This window comes from Herpailurus yagouaroundi, unplaced genomic scaffold (assembly GCF_014898765.1).
Source record: "Herpailurus yagouaroundi ecotype Mexico unplaced genomic scaffold, PumYag 29, whole genome shotgun sequence".
NCBI lineage: Eukaryota > Metazoa > Chordata > Mammalia > Carnivora > Felidae > Herpailurus > Herpailurus yagouaroundi.
In genome coordinates, this window is record NW_024412377.1 from 40529922 (window position 1) to 40546227 (window position 16306).

The 16306-nt window shown below is 41.2% G+C and overlaps 1 long non-coding RNA gene across 1 annotated transcript in view; it reads right to left on the reverse strand.

The window, feature by feature from the left end:
• The window catches only part of LOC121044591 (uncharacterized), a 122410-nt gene that overhangs the window by 83168 nt on the left and 22936 nt on the right, over window positions 1-16306 (reverse strand). The window lies entirely within an intron of this gene.

Sequence of the window (16306 nt, forward strand, 5' to 3'; positions counted from 1 at the left end):
GCCGAGTGCTGCTTCAGCTGAAGGGAAGGGCTGAGACGTTGGAGGTTCAGGATTTGTTTTAGTAGGAGTACTGCCATCAACAGCTGGTCTCTGGGTCATTCCAAACATTTGCTATCTCATTCTGCACACGCTAAATACTCCTCGGGAGGAAGTAGCTGCCTTTACCCTGCACCCACCATGTGCTGCCGGGGAGTCTGTGCACGGCTCTGGGAATAGAAGAGGCTGGGTGTGGAAAGAGCCAGGGCAGACTCAGGCCACTGACAGCACCCCTGTGCTACTCCATGGTGCATGGCGTGTAGTTCTGGTGAAAACAGGAGAGATACGGAGCAATAGAAAAATAAATCAAACAGTTCTAAAAGTAGTTTTGACAACAAATGTGATCCGAGACATTTGTTTACAATATAATTAAACTGAAAGAATTACGAAGCTGTAGGTTAATGTTTATCCACTGAGGTCTGTGCATCTAACTCTAAGAAATTTTGTTTGACAAAGTGACTATCATGGACCAGCTCCGCTACGTTACAAAGATAATCGTAGTTATTGGGATTACATCTACTAATATGATTAGAGCTGGGATACCATTTGTCCCACACTAGATTATTCTTTCCCAATGTTTGGCAGGATGGTGTGAAAACCAACTAGTGCTTTGAGAAAACAACCAACCAACCAACAAAAAACCCCTCTCATTTGGCCTTAACCTTACTCTAGATGAGGTCCTACTTCTGGGAAAATTCGGGAAGTAAAATTCTTATCACGAGGAGCCACCGAGAGAAACTTTTCCTTTAAAAATGAATGCTAAAATAATCACATCCTCCAATTAGTCTTTATTTGTTTCTAAGATAAATTTTAAAGTATTATGCAGCCAATTTTTTTGATTTGGAAAATATACGAAACACTATAACAAATAAAAAATATTTCTTACTCTTCTATTATCATGAAGTTGCTATGTGAAATTTCTAGTTCAGTCTTCCCCTACGTATAAATACATGTATTGCTTTTCACAAGATTATATTTCCATGGAGTTTGATATCCCAGTAGTCCTGTTTACTGTCTGTTGCCTGCCTCACTTTGTGCCAACCAAACCCATCCTTTGCCTTCGTCGGCCCCACTCTGAGCCCAAGCAGGCTGACCCCGATGGGCCACATCATTCTTGTTTCAACTAGGTTCAGCCAATGGGAGTGCTGACAGTGAGCCAGTGACAGAAGATTAGTGGGTAGGAGGGGAGAAAGGGCAGGGCATATCCTTCTGTCAACCTGCCACAGATGAGGTGTTGGCAGGCCTGTGTCCCTCGATGATTACACCTCTGGAGAGGTGGCCACTCCTCCAGGGCTCCCACTTGTGCTGGGCTCAGGCGTCTTAACAGTTTCTTCCTTCTGTCCCTTCGGCATTTGGGGTGGCAATGTTTTCTGCCTTTCTTGTCCTGGGTGCTTCACCATCCCCTACTGCTTCTCTTTACTTGTCCACTTTCCCATAAATGGTCTCTTCATTAAAGTCCTTTCAGGTGATGGAATTCTGATTCCTGCCAGAACTCTGACTGCTTGACTTCTTCCTTTTTTTTTAAAGTTTATTTTGAGAGAGAGAGAGAGAGAGAGAGAGAGAGAGAGAGAGAGAGAATGAGCAAACAGGTGCATGAGAGCTGGGGAAAGGCAGAGAGAGAGGGAGAAAGACAGAGAATCCCAAACCTACACTGAGGGATTGACTGAGCCACCCAGGTGTCCCATTACTGTTTGACTTCTTAAGTGATTTTTTTTTTAAGTGCATCACTTGCTTTTACTACCAAACATTAACCGATTTGTAATGGCTATGCACTATTCCAACAAAGATAAACAGTATTCTAATTTAACCATTCCTTTTCACTACTGGTCCCAACAGGAAACAGGTAACAATGTCAAAACTGAAATCATTCAAATTGGAGTGATTTACTTATAAAGAGATACATTCCAAAGGAGTGGGCAGGGTGAAGAAGAGTTGCAAGGGATAGGGTATAATCTGAGGGTAGCAGGGTGGAGCTGTTATATCCCCTGGGTCCAAAGAAATGGCAGGAGGAAGCTTGTCTCAGAGATCAAGAAAGTCAGACGGAGAAGACCACCAGCTGTGACTTTCATATGAGGGACACAACCAGCCCCAGGTGACCTCTCTCAGGTGCTAGAAGAATAAATACTTTCTCCCTCTAATCTCCCACCAGGGCACCCTATTGGGACTTAAGTGATAACCAGAAGGTGCGGGCACCCTGTTGATACAGTTCAACAGGCCTCCCAGGGCAGAGGGCAGGGTGGGGAAAAGGTGGAGAGTGACTCCTGGGGGCAAGGAGAAAACTATCCAGCACTCCTGTAAAGTGAATACTCTTGTTATAGCTCTCTTAGAAAAACCTGTCCTACAAAATACAGCCTGAGACAAGGAATGAAGTGCTGGCACTCTATTTGGGAAGGGCACACCCAGACTGGTAAAGTGAGAAGTTAGGGGGGAAAGAGGCAAGAAAAAAAAAAAGGGAAGCAACGTGAGGTGATGTGTTGCCATGCTGGCCCCCACTTCACAATGAGCTATGAAGAGACTCAGCAGGCTCTTGGCAAGGATGTTGGTTTAGTACCTGGAACTTCTCCCGAAGATCTTTGGGAAGAAATAAAATCTTAAAGCAATCTACAGGAAAGAAAGGAGAGGGAATTTGCTTGCCCCAGCCCCTACTATTTCCTGTTTCCCCTTTAGCTCACAGGGTGTAGACTCTCCTGCACTTCTGGGGTACATCGCCCAACCTCTTAGCGGCTGCTCAGAAAACCAGACCCCATGCCCCACGGTGTGACATTTCATCCATGCCGGGAGCAGAAGGATGACCTAGCATGGTCGGGGCTCACTCCGGGTGAGAAACACAGGCTCGGGGTTTCAACTTGGCTTCCAGTCACCTTGGGAGACTTGGCAATGGCTCTGGTGGCAGCACCATGGTCTGGGAGGCAGGTGACACCCTCAGAAAAGAGAAGGCAGATGGAAAGGCACACAGGGTTTGTATCCACCGGGACCCCAAATCTAGAACTGCAGGAAGGGGGAGCCAGGCAAATCACACAGGCCTACAGCATATTGCCTATGTACCCCAGACTGCTTTCAAAATTTAGGGATTCTAATTATCATCTTATATTTTTATCTAATTTTTTACTTGCTTAAGTGTAAAAATCAGTTCTCTTAAACCTCTCCAGGATTTTTCTTTTCCTGTAGATTGTGGATCAAAGTTTTGTTTTTGTTTTAAGCTGTCATCTCGTATCCTGGGAGCCCAGAAGTCATTGAAGACTTTAGTTCCCATTGACCTCCCTGAGTCCGAATCGCACTGGAATCCTGAACGTGCCCTTGCCTTACTTCTCACCTACTGGTGATGATCTGAGAATTGCTGTCAGTGGTCATTGTGATTTTAAAAAACACAAATGGTGTGGTGCCCGGGTGGCTCAGTCGGTTAAACGTCCGACTTTGGCTCAGGTCATGACCTCTTGGTTCCTGGGCTCAAGCCCTGCGTCGGGCTCTGTGCTGACAGCTCAGAGCCTGGAACTTACTTCGGATTCTTTGTCTCCCTCTCTCTCTACCCCTTCCCCACTCACGCTCTGTCTTTCTGTCTGTCTCTCTCAAAAATAAAGAAACATTAAAAAAACCCCACAAATGGTATACAACATCAGTGGAAAAAAATCAAAACACCTCAAATCATTTCCTCAAGCTTAACAAAAATATTTGTAACTAGTTTACTACTGTTTCTTCAGAGATTCTCAAATAATTAGTTGGAAAAAAGAATAAAAATGTTGGTTTGGTATGCTAATTTACAGCTCACATATTACATGTTGAAAATAACTCTGTCTTAGCAACTGAGTTAGCCAGATGTCCTCCCCAAAATATGAGACAGTATTTTAAATTTGAAAAATATATGCTGCTAAGTAATATATGCTGCTAAGTAAATGTTTTCTTCTACATATCCTCAGCATTGTTTAATACACAAGAGCATGCATGTATATATGCAACATACTTATAAAATCCTATGTATTAATGTCTTCTAACTTCAAGGACAAATACAAGGAAAATCTATTGCAGTAAGACAAAATAGTCTCTATGATCCCATTCTTTGTAATTTGTTGAGATTTTTTTCATGACCTGATGCATAATTATTTTAAAAAATGTACCATATATATGTGAAAATAATTTATAGTGTGTGTATATTTATATACAAATTCTCTATTTGGAGTGTGTAGATATATATATATGTACACACACACACACACACACACACACACACACATATATGTATTTGCAATTTTGTTGGTTCACCTGTCCTTCCATTTTTTGGCTTCCATCTTTTGGCTGTTTGTGGCAAATAAAACACACAGATTGGCGTTTAAAAATCCTTCAGTATGAAAGGACAGTTTAAAATTAAAAAAAATTTTGGTCCATTTTTTCTTTTGTATATTTCCAGGTTATGTTGTCATGTGATTATACATTTGTGATTTCTCTCAATTGGATTATATCCTATATTATTATGTAGGCCCACTCTATCTCCATGTAATGCTTTTACCATTAAATTGTTTTGCCTGATAATATCATTTTTTGTTTCATGCATTGCATGACATCTTTTTTATTACATATTCAATGTACCTTTGTTTTAAGTTTGTTTCTTAGAAGCAGTAGCATGTAGCTTGATTTTTAAAATATAATCTGATAATCTAATAAATGAATTGAGCTCAGTTCTTACTGCATGAAATATTTAGATGTATTTCTTACTGTGTGTATTTATCATGATTTCCCTTTGATTTTTTTTTTTCCTTTTCTGTCTTTGGATTATCAAGTTTTCTAAGCTTATATCCTTGTTTTTTTCTCTTCACCTTTAAGGTGTTAAAATGTAAACGTTGTTAGAAAACTCATAGGTTAGTATACATGTTTGAAGGAAAATAATAAAAGCATAAAAACATAGACATTTTAAATTATTTAATATTTTTGGGGGTACCTGGGTGCCTCAGTCGGTTAAGAGTCTGACTCTTGGTTTTTGGCTCAGGTCATAATCTCACACTTCCTTTGGTTAGAGCCCCATGTCGGGCTCTGCAATGACAGGGTGGAGCTTGCTTGGGATTCCCTCTCTCCCTCTCTCTTTGCCTCTCCCCTGCTTGTGCTCTCTCTCTCTCTCTCTCTCTCAAAATAAATAAACACTTAAAAAATAATTTAATGTTTCTATCCTTCTCCTGGGTGTTTGAAGAATATTTGTGTCCTTACAACCCACTGAATCCCCTTCCCCATCTTGCTGCCATTGTTAATATTAGTTTTACCTTTAACTATCGATTGTTAAAATCTCAGTACTAAAAAAATTTTTTTATGAATTTGTGTGCTTCTCTTTATTGTTTTCCACAGTTTACCTTCTGGGTTTCTTTCTCTTCCCAAGGCACCTTGTTATTTTTGCAAGGGTCTGTACGTGGAAAAATCTCAGTCTATATCACACTGCTTCATTCTTGAATAATATTAGGAGGTATTAAAATTGTGGATGAACAGTTATTTCGCCTCAGCCCTGTTCTGTGCCCCAGGGGACTGCCCTCTGAGTTCAGGTTGGATTCACCCAATGGAAGGCACAAGCAGGACAGCAGCATGTAGAATGACAGAGAGATCGGGGCATTTTCTTCTGACTCTTCCCGCTTTGGTGCCAGGTTCTGGCAGAGGCTGCCTCCCTCTGATGTACAGCTGTGATGAGCAGCCCCCCCTTCCCCCCCTCCCCTACTCTAGCCCAAATTGACCAAGTAGTTCTGTCTCCCTTCCCTATATTCCTTCAGGCTCAATAGGGTAATGGCTTCCCACCATTACTGCTCTCAACGTTTATTTATTTTTTGGGACAGAGAGAGACAGAGCATGAACGGGGGAGGGGCAGAGAGAGAGGGAGACACAGAATCGGAAACAGGCTCCAGGCTCTGAGCCATCAGCCCAGAGCCTGATGCGGGGCTCGAACCCACAGACCGCGAGATCGTGACCTGGCTGAAGTCGGACGCTCAACCGACTGCGCCACTCAGGCGCCCCCCCATTACTGCTCTCTAGGTGCCTACAATTGTACACCAATTTTAATTTTTTTTTTTTTTTTTTTTCCTGATACCACCAAGCCATTCTAGGACACCAGCTTGGTGTCCCATAATTCAACTCAATTCTAATACTATCTACCCAGAGAGAGCATCGGATCCCACAGGTCAAGTGTTCAGTCCCACAAGACTGCCCTCCTCCCCCCATTTCAGATACCAATCACAAACCCAAGTTCTCACCTATACTTTTGACTGACTGGCCATAGATTAGAGGGTCCAAAGACCCACTCCCTGGATTCGGTTAATTTGCTACAGTGGCTCACAGAACTCAGAGAAACATTTTGTTTAGTAGATTACCAGTTTATTATAAAAGAATGTAATCAGGAAGAGCCAGACGGAAGGGATGCACAGGGCTGGATACAGGGAAAGAGTGTGGAGCTTCCATGACCTCGCCAGGTGCACCACTTTCCCCAAATCTCCAGGTGTTCACCAACCCAGACACTCTGTGAACACATCCTTTTGGGTTTTTATGAGGCGTCATTACATAGGCATGCTCGATTAACTCATCGGTCATGGATGAACTGAATTCAATCTCTGGCCCCTCTACGCAATTTAGAGGTTCCTGGGTGGGATTGGAAGTTCCAGCCCACTAACCACAGAGTTGGCTCTCCTGGCAACAAGCCCCCATCCTTAGGTTACTTAAGGGCTTTCCAACAGTCACCATTAGCATAACAAAAGACACCTCTGAAGTACTCAACTTTAAGAAAATTCCAAGGGTTTTAGGGGCTAGAAACTGGGATGAAGACAAAATATGTATTTCTTATCAGAAATCATAACATCTTAGTGTCTCAGCGTTTTTGTTGTTTTCTCAGCCCTGCTCACATCTCTGTAAATCATCCCTTTATTATAGATTTTTTAAAAAATCCAAGCTGAGTATGCCTTTTGTTTCCCTCTAGAACTCTGAATGATGTCTTCACCTATAATATCTTTCTTGTGGCATGAGAAAGGCCCTGTTTAAACAAACAAACAAGAAGACAACAACAAAAAGCAGGAAAACATAGAAGGAGACTTTATGAATTAAAAAAAGATTTGCGACGCTTTGAATTTAATTCTGTCTATGTTTGAGACCAAAAAGCATGACTTTCAATGTTGCTGAATATTGTAAACAATAACAACAACAACAAAAACCCTATTAGCTCCTGGTTTGTTTCTCTTTCTGTTGGTAGTATTAAGGTTCTTGATATAATTTTAGAGTGACAGAACAAGAATTAAAGAATCTATTCTAATGATACAATAAAACCTTGCACAAAAATGTGTCAGGCATTCTTTAATTTGAAGTATTGGAAATATAAGTAATTTGTTAAGCAAACTACAGTCTATCCATATTATAAAATTCTATTCTACCATTAAAAATCATCTAGAAAAATACTGAATGGAGTGGAAAAATGCTCACTAAAATTAAGGACAGAAGCAAGTTACAAAAGGTGCACAAAATTCCCACCTTTAATTTCAGTGGGCATATTTTCATGTCAATATGTTTTTTTTAGGACATGATTTTCATGGCAGTGTTGTACTCTGTCATATAGATATGCCGTAATTTATTATACACAGAGAAGAATCAAAGGGTAATCTAAAAATGTCAGAAGTGATTATATAGTTGGCATTTTAGAGTCTTTATATTTCACTGTAGAAATACAGAAAACAAATTGTTTAATAATTAGGAAAGAAACAGTAAATACAGTTTACATTTTTCTACAAATGTAGCGTTTAGTAAATGATCGGCATAGTGTCTTGAAATAAAGTCCTGGCTGTACCTAGAAAGGATGTTACAATATCGGCAGAAAGCAAGTGTTCTTACTCATTTGATGTACATATCCCATCTCTACTGAGTTATTCCAAAGAAATCAGAACTTACAGGACCAACAATCTTAAGAAGTTATGATTCTATAAAATGCAATAAGCCCAAAAGATTTTCTGAAAAATTGCAATTTCAGTGCACTGCAAATTATTTTTCCAATTTGAACTGTAGATGCAGCCAGAACTTCAATTAAGCTCAGAGTTTCTTAGTGAGGAAAATCAAATGTGCTGTCTTGGCTGAACAGCAGGCCAGGAAAGCATATCACCTTTCTTCCCCTACCCTGGTGGACTCCGCTGGATGAGACAGCCACCATCACTTCCCTCTGTGAAATGCTACACTGGCGTTGCTATGCTCCTCAAAGCAGCTGTCAGGCACATACCATTCTCCTGAAACACTGCCCTTCAAGAGGGTGGAATTTCCCTGTGCCCTTGTTTTGTCTCCTCAAGCCCAGATCTCCAAGCACCATTCAAAGTCTTAGAGAACTCAGTGTGGCTTTAATTCTCTGTTGCTGTTGAATGGGATACAATTAATTTCTTGTGGAATAAAACTGATTTTTAATTTGCCACAAAATTCTAAATAAAGCTCTTTTGGTGCTAAGTCCATAAATAAACTTTATCCCCGGGACAAGGAAGAAATAACTGAACCTCTAAGGATTGTAGCTTCCTGGCAAAAAAAAAACAAACCAAACCAAACCAAACCAAAACAAAACCCAGAGTAATTAGCAAAGTAGACTCTGAAAGCAAATAAATGTAGCAAAAAACAGGGGTTTGAGTACCAATTCTGCAGCTTTCTAGGCTGGTAATTTGGGTTAGTTTGCAAAACACCCTAATGCCTCAGTTTCCTCGTCTGTGAAATGGGGATAATTCTAGTACCTACCACATAGGGTTATTCTGAAGATTAAGTGAGATGAAGATGTAAGGGTGACCAGTAGGCCTGGTTTGCCCAGGCCTGAGGAGTTTCTTGGGATGCAAGATTTTGAGTGCTAAGTTTGGGACATTCTGAGCAGCTTGAGATGGTTGGTCACCCTATAAAATGTCAGGTACTTTCACAATGCCTGACATCAGTAAATGAGAGCCATTATTTCATGTATTGTAAGTATCTTTGAGAACATTCCCATGGACATGTTTTCTACGCAGGTTAATTGGACACATCCTGACTTTATCTTTCATAAAGAAACTAAAACATACAATTAAAACAATAAAAAGCTTCATCAGTGGCTCAGTATCACTGCCCATTTCTAAGGTCTGCTTGGTTATTCCTAAAATTGTACAAGTCTATTTTTTGCTTATGAAGCCAAATCTTAAAAAACTTCACATTGCACTATGAATTAGTATGCAAAAGTGTATTTTTCCAAAGGCACACCTATGGCAAGATAAAAAGCTTTGTCATGGGGCGCCTGGGTGGCGCAGTCGGTTAAGCGTCCGACTTCAGCCAGGTCACGATCTCGCGGTCCGTGAGTTCGAGCCCCGTGTCAGGCTCTGGGCTGATGGCTCAGAGCCTGGAGCCTGTTTCCGATTCTGTGTCTCCCTCTCTCTCTGCCCTCCCCCGTTCATGCTCTGTCTCTCTCTGTCCCAAAAATAAATAAACGTTGAAAAAAAAAATTAAAAAAAAAAAGCTTTGTCATTATAAGAAATGAATTGTAGAATAATCTTTTGAGTACAATGAATAAAAAGTCATTTAAGGCATATAAGTTTTTGGAGACAATATTCCCATCTGGAACATTTCTAGTTAAGATGGGAGACTGAGCTTAGTTCTTGTCTCTCTTACCTGTCAACCTTATTCAGTGACAAATTTCTTTTGTTCTTATTCACTGGCATTGCAGAGACTGGGGGGTGGGGTGAGGTGGGAGTGGGGGGTGCTTGTCAGGTGTCCCCAGACTGTAACCAAATTCTGGCTGACCAAAAGCAGTTGGGGTCACATTGACAAATTAAGGAAAAGGGATGCAGGGCCTAGTCACTGTTTTCTAAATTTGTCTGGCTTTAAGAAATCACCCGACACTCTTATATGGATTTCCAGGTCTCTCCAATAGAGATTCTGAGTCAGGTGGAGGGTGAGGTGCCCTTGAATCTGTAATTGGTTGCTGTCCCCAGAGATGTTTATGATGGGGCAAATTGGAAATGGCTCTCCACCTATGCCTGGGTGCCTCTCAGCATTTAGTGCCCTGGAGCCAAGGACACTAAATATCATGCAGTGCTCGAGCCAACACACACAACACACAGAAGTAAAACACTGAAAACAGGATAACATTGCTTAGAATTTTAAATGGAACTCTACAGATCACTTCGACACTTGATTAATGTTTGTTAACTTAACAATATAGATATCCTAAGGAGCTAGACTGAATATAGGCTGATCTGGTCATTTTCCAGCAGATAACACCCTCTTTGAGGGGATAAGGGAGAACTGCTTCCATGCACGTAATTATTTTAAGTGATTTAGTCCTGCTATTATTTTCTTCAAACGTTACACAATACTATGTTTTAAATATAACACTAGGGAAAGACGTACACTGTTCTTTCCAGAATGGACATGCTAAAAGAAAAGAAATAACTATGTATGGAAAGATATGTTTTAACAAGTCTTATTCTTCATTTCCTTTCTCTTCACTGCTCATCAACATGGCATGCACAGTGCTTGTCCTTAGTTTCTATCTCTACTCTCTCTGTGGTGGTTCCCAGATGTTTTTAACCAGTTCCTATATTGGTGAGGTTTCATTTGCCTTGGGTTCTATCTTACTTTGTTTTTCTTCTTGTATTCTCCTCTTCCATAAATGCCTTAATTTCCCCCCTGTGTTTACTTTCTGCCCATCTGCTTCCCTTTCTTTCATTTTCTCTGTAGCATTTACTCCCTCCCAGTTTTTCACCTAGAGTCGCTGAATTACTCCTTGGCTCTTACAGGCCAGACGCCTGGTACAGGATGACCAACCGTCTCAGTTCTCTGTACAAAACCCACTCAGGCCCAGGATGACCAGGATAGTTGATCTCTCTACTTAACCAGTAACCTGGGGAAAGAATATATTGGTACTAAGTTTAGGGGAGGAGTAACTACACTAGGTAGTACTCAACTGTGTGGCTGCAGTTTTTAAATCATCAAGTGTTGGGAGAAAATGCAAATGCGAATAAAACATATAAAGGTGTTAACCAATTATTGGCGAGATTCAGATGACCCGAAGGACCAGAGACAAGTATGTGAGTCAAGGAGACTTTGGAGATCGTGTGAGAGACTCAGTTGGGTCTTTAGAGCTACAGGCTGTGAGGTTTGTATACAGCCCAGAGTAATCTATGCCCTACTCCTGGAGAAAATAGGACACTCTTTGCACTGAGGAGTTTGAATTGAATAAAAACTATGGTACTGATAATGAAGTGTATTCCAGAGTAACTGACAACTCAGGAGGAGAGGCTAAGAGGGCACGGCATGGCTCTCCCTGCTCCTGGGAAGCATTGTCAAGGCTGAGTCCCACCAGTCTGGATTGCAGGGTCTGGGAATTCCCAGTGCAAGTTCCATCAGGGGCTTAGCAGAGCCTAAGATTTTCTGTGGCTCCTTCTAGTCCTCCTAATTACACAAGTAAGGGGCTACAACTCCTGACCAAAACAAGCTTCACCACATCTTTCTACTATTAAAAGTACTGTTCCTTTTTTATCTTCAGATTGTGTTCGATTGTGCCAGTATCCTGGTAGAAGGCCATACTAAAATGCAGCTAATCTCTGCTAAGATTTTAACTGATGACTTGAGGTATTATTTTATTTTTAGGAGCCATATGAAGAATAAGTTGGTCATCCCTTCACTTCCCCTGCGAGAGAGGATTCCTGCTTCCAGGCACACACAATGCCTGTTTGACAAATTAACTTAGACCATTCTGAATACATGATTAATTCTTTTAGAATTCATTCATTCTTGTGGAAAGCATAGAACTGTGGGATTATTAACGGATGAAGGAAGTGGAATTCAGGACTCTAACACAGTTATGTGGGAAGTCAGACTACACCATCCTTCCTGGCTTTCATTTGGGAAACTGCTGATTGAACATTTGCTACGTACTGGGCACTATATTCGGTGTTGCAGATACAACAATGGAAGCACTATAATTATTGACCTCAAGGCACTTACACAAAGGCTTTTTAAAAGTTACATACATATGAACAAAGAGCTTTAATAAGGGTTACAGATATTAGTGTAGAAGCATATTCAGGTTACAAGGTAGGTACAAAGAAGGGCATGGTCAGTTCTACATGGGCTGAGGGCTGTGGCTGTGGTCACTTTATGATCTAGTCTACTAGCTCTGGAGGATAAGGATGAGGATTGTTTTATGACCTGTGTATCTCTAATGCCTTGCATATAGTAGGTGCTCAGTAAGTAGTTTTTAAATGAACAACAGATGGTGTTGCCATAGAGCATGGGGGGGTGTGAAGCAGTATAAGTAGTTTAGCCCAAGGGTTCGAGGTCCTACATGATTGGGCTCCTGCCTGCCTCTCCTGCTGTGTCTCCCATGCGCTGCTCCCCTTCTGTCTTGCTGAGGAGTTTGAGCTTTAGCCTCAAGGCAGTGGGGGCCCACAGGGGAGTCTTAAGCAGGGCTGTGACATAATTAGCCTGGTGTTTTAGAAAGAGAACTCTGGCTGCAGTGTGAAGGACGGATGAGAAAAGGATGACTTAAGCTGGGAAGATCATCATCAGTGGTAGTAGTTCACGTGGGATAATAGACATGATAATCACCTGGTAAATTTTCAGGGCCAACCCTAAACCATTTGAATCAGAATCTCTAGAGATGGGATCCAGATGTCAGAGGTTTCTAAATTGTCCTGGTGATTCCAATGAGAAACCAAGGTTCAGAATCACTAGCAGAAGTTTAGATAGTTGCAGAATGAAAAAAGGGGGTGCATAGATACACAGCTGTTAGATGTAGAGGAAGCATAATTAATTAACAAAGCAGAAGCAATGAAGATAGAGAAGGAATTGAATTACTCACAGGTTGTGGTTGGAGTCATGGAAATTAGGAGATCCAGTGATCAAACTTTCCCATTTGCCAAGGAGTATCATGGTTTTATACTGAAACAGGTCCCTTATCCCTGGGGAAGTGATCACCCTACAGGGAAACATCACCATCCAAGATAGGCAGTGAAGGATCAGAGTGCGGCTAGGGGGAAAGATGATTAATGTTAAACACGGGTAACAGCTGCTGAGTATTGGTGACTAACACAGACCTAAAGCTCACAGCTGAGGATCAAGTGGACTAAAGACCCCACATTCTAAATTGCTAAGAAGACAGCTGTTGAGCCTTTTATCCCTCAACAGGGCCTAAGAGGAACCAGGAAGCAGAACCAGCACCACCATCTCATACCCTACTATGAGGTCGAAAAGGAGAAGGCTGTTGCCTTTTGTAGAAGTACACCACTCATGTAGAACTGTTTACTCCCCAAACGAGGGCAGGGGTGGGTCTGGGTTGCTTCTCCTCCTCGAAGTCAAGGGAGGGAGCTATCAACAGGACTGCTCATAGGTTTGGGGGTTTCAGTCCCTGTCTGGATAGTTATGGGGTGCTAGGCTCACTGTCCAGTTCCTGTGCTACCAGGGTGGAGGATAAGAGGATAAGGATATTGGAAGAGATGGCATAGAGGGGGGACTGCAGGGGCAAGACTGTCCCCACTCAAAGCCCAAGAGATTTGGAAGATGGATCATACATAATCCTGAAGACCTAGGAGTTGGCTGGGGTGGGTAGATCATATTTAGAGCTCTGGTTTTATCTGGGAAAGCACAGTATTGGGTGAAAAGGGGTACATATCAGAGGAATAGGACACCGGGCTGCCAGCTCGGGAGCTGGGCCTGAAATTGAGAATGAATCCCTTTCATAAGGGGCCCCTAGTACCTTGAGCTGCTTCTGGGGAGCAAATCACTTGTCAGATGACATTGTCAGTCTCCACCTGTCCACACTGAGCACAAGGACAATGAGCTGGGTCCCACAGGGCACTACTCCCTTTCTTATCCCTCCTCCCTGGCCATTATCTGTAAGGTATGTGATGGAATAACACTGGTAGGTGTGTGTGAGCTGGACCACATCCACACCCCCATTTTGCTGTAGGGATTAGGACAGGAGGTGGGACAGAAGACAGCCATTAACTGCATATGAAAGTAGAGGTTTGAAACAAATCACTGGATCTTGAAGATAGAAAGTCATTGTTTTAACAGCCATCAGTAACTCTTCTAAAAACTGAGAGTGACTGAAAAGTTATAGCATTGGGCTAAAATCATTAAGGAAGTCCACATTCTATGGAAGAGGGGATTTTGACACAGCAGTTATTGCCATGGCATGAACAACCTTATGGAACAGCTTAGGTAGTGAGAAACTGAAGCCTTCTACCAACAGCGAAGTGGATGCTCCAGGCACCTCAGAGGACCATGGCCCTAGTGGATAGCTTGCCTATGACCTCATGGGAAATCCTGACACAGATCCTGGAACTTCCAGTCACCTGATCTGCTATGACCTGGATCTTGCTTCTGTCAAACATGACAACTGTTGCCTTGAATAAGAAAGGATAAATCTCAGGCCCAAGAGAGAGGCCCAAGGCCTTGGAAAGTTGGGAAACAAAACAGACTATAGTTGGGTCTGTCTCCTGTGCGTGCTTGAGTCTACTTCTTCCACCAATACTGTGATAGACCTGCTCTGCATGGCAGGCTGTGCTTCTACAGACAGATTTAAAAATCCTTAGATGCTGTCACTCTCTTTCAGAGGCTTTTAGTTAATGGAATTAACTGGCTTATTTATCACTGGAATAGGGGGTAATTTAAAAAACAAACCTACATTAACTCATTTGGCTCATTTGGGGAGGACAGCTGCTCCAAGATTCCAGAGGAGAAGGGGAATTAAAAATCTGATGCAAGTCTAAGATATTTCTTTGCTGAAAGTTGCCCGATGTCTAACTCAATTGAAATGAGTGTTTGGAATATATGTGAAATTAATATAAAGCTTCCAAGTTTCCTTGTATTTTTTTTTCTAGATTTTTTTTTAGCTCTATGACTTTCCATTGAACAAACTTAATATAGAAATGGCTTGGTAGGCTAAGGTTACAGAACAAACATAAGTCTTAGTCCTGTATCTCACAGATAGATAGTATGTGCTCTTTATTCATATCCTTGAAGATTAAGGTTTAAGTAGTTTCATCTTGGGGATGTGTTTCATACAGGATGAATCTGGATGCCTTTTTCTATATATAATTGGTACCATCAGGACTGAAATTTTCCGTTTCCTCATATGAAAATAATAGAAGCTGCTTATTAAACAGATCCTAGACCAGGAAATGTATGGGTATTATAATGAATAATTCTAAGCTCATTATGATCTTAATTAACAGGTGAAGATTCAGGACAATACTGGAACTGATATTAACCCTGATAGCATAAAGTGCAGGCCTGATCGATTTCTATGGAGTCATTATTTAGTATATGGGATAAATTTAATGCAAATCACTGCTAAATATAGCCATGTTTGTGGGAAAATGAATTATAGCACAATTTCATACCAGAAATAATACTATCAAGATCCATCGATGTTACATGTAAAAATGGCCCCTTTCCTAGGCATAAACACTTATGTCAGGATCACCCAAAAAAATTAGTTGATGACAGTCACCCACAGGCCTAAGGTATAAATATAGTTCCTTTATGAACTAAACCATCTTGTTATATCTGGCCCTTAAATTATTACATCACATTTAAGCAAACAGGGTGGGGACTAATCAGATTAAGTGGAATTTAAAAAAAGCAATCTAGCTAGCTGTTTTGTTGGACTCTATTTAGCTGTAAATGACATTCAGAGTTGTTGCTGGTATTTATCCTACACTCCTTATAATGTCCCATCATCAAACTGAACTGCCAAATGCTCTATTAGATGGAATAACTTCTTTGGGCCTCTGGTCAGGAAATCAGTTACTGGCATTATGGAAATTTTTTTTTTTTATTCAATCCTAGTCTGGGTTCACAGCTTAAATTAAGTCCTTGTTGTGCAACTGTGTGACCATGGGGAAGGTATATGACTTTCCTGATCTCCAATTACCTCACCTCACCTGTGAAATAAGGCTAATGCTGTGTAATTCACAGGTAATATACCTAAAGCACCTGGCACAGAATGGTGCCTGTAGTAGGCACTGAAGGAACAGTGGTCACCATCAAATAAAGCATATCAGCAGGTTTGATTTGAAATTTATGTCTACTTTAGATGACTTCACGAAAATAAACCTGCAACAGAATGTTAGTTCCTTTCACGCCTCGCCTCCTTAAACACACAGGAAACAAAGCAAAACACTTAGGGATACAAGACTAGATAGTGTCCTCTAGTGGTACACAGGCAAAATACATGAAGGCTATTTTCTATTCTTTCTATTCTTTCTTTCTTTCTTTCTTTCTTTCTTTCTTTCTTTCTTTCTTTCTTTCTTTCTTTCTTTCTTTC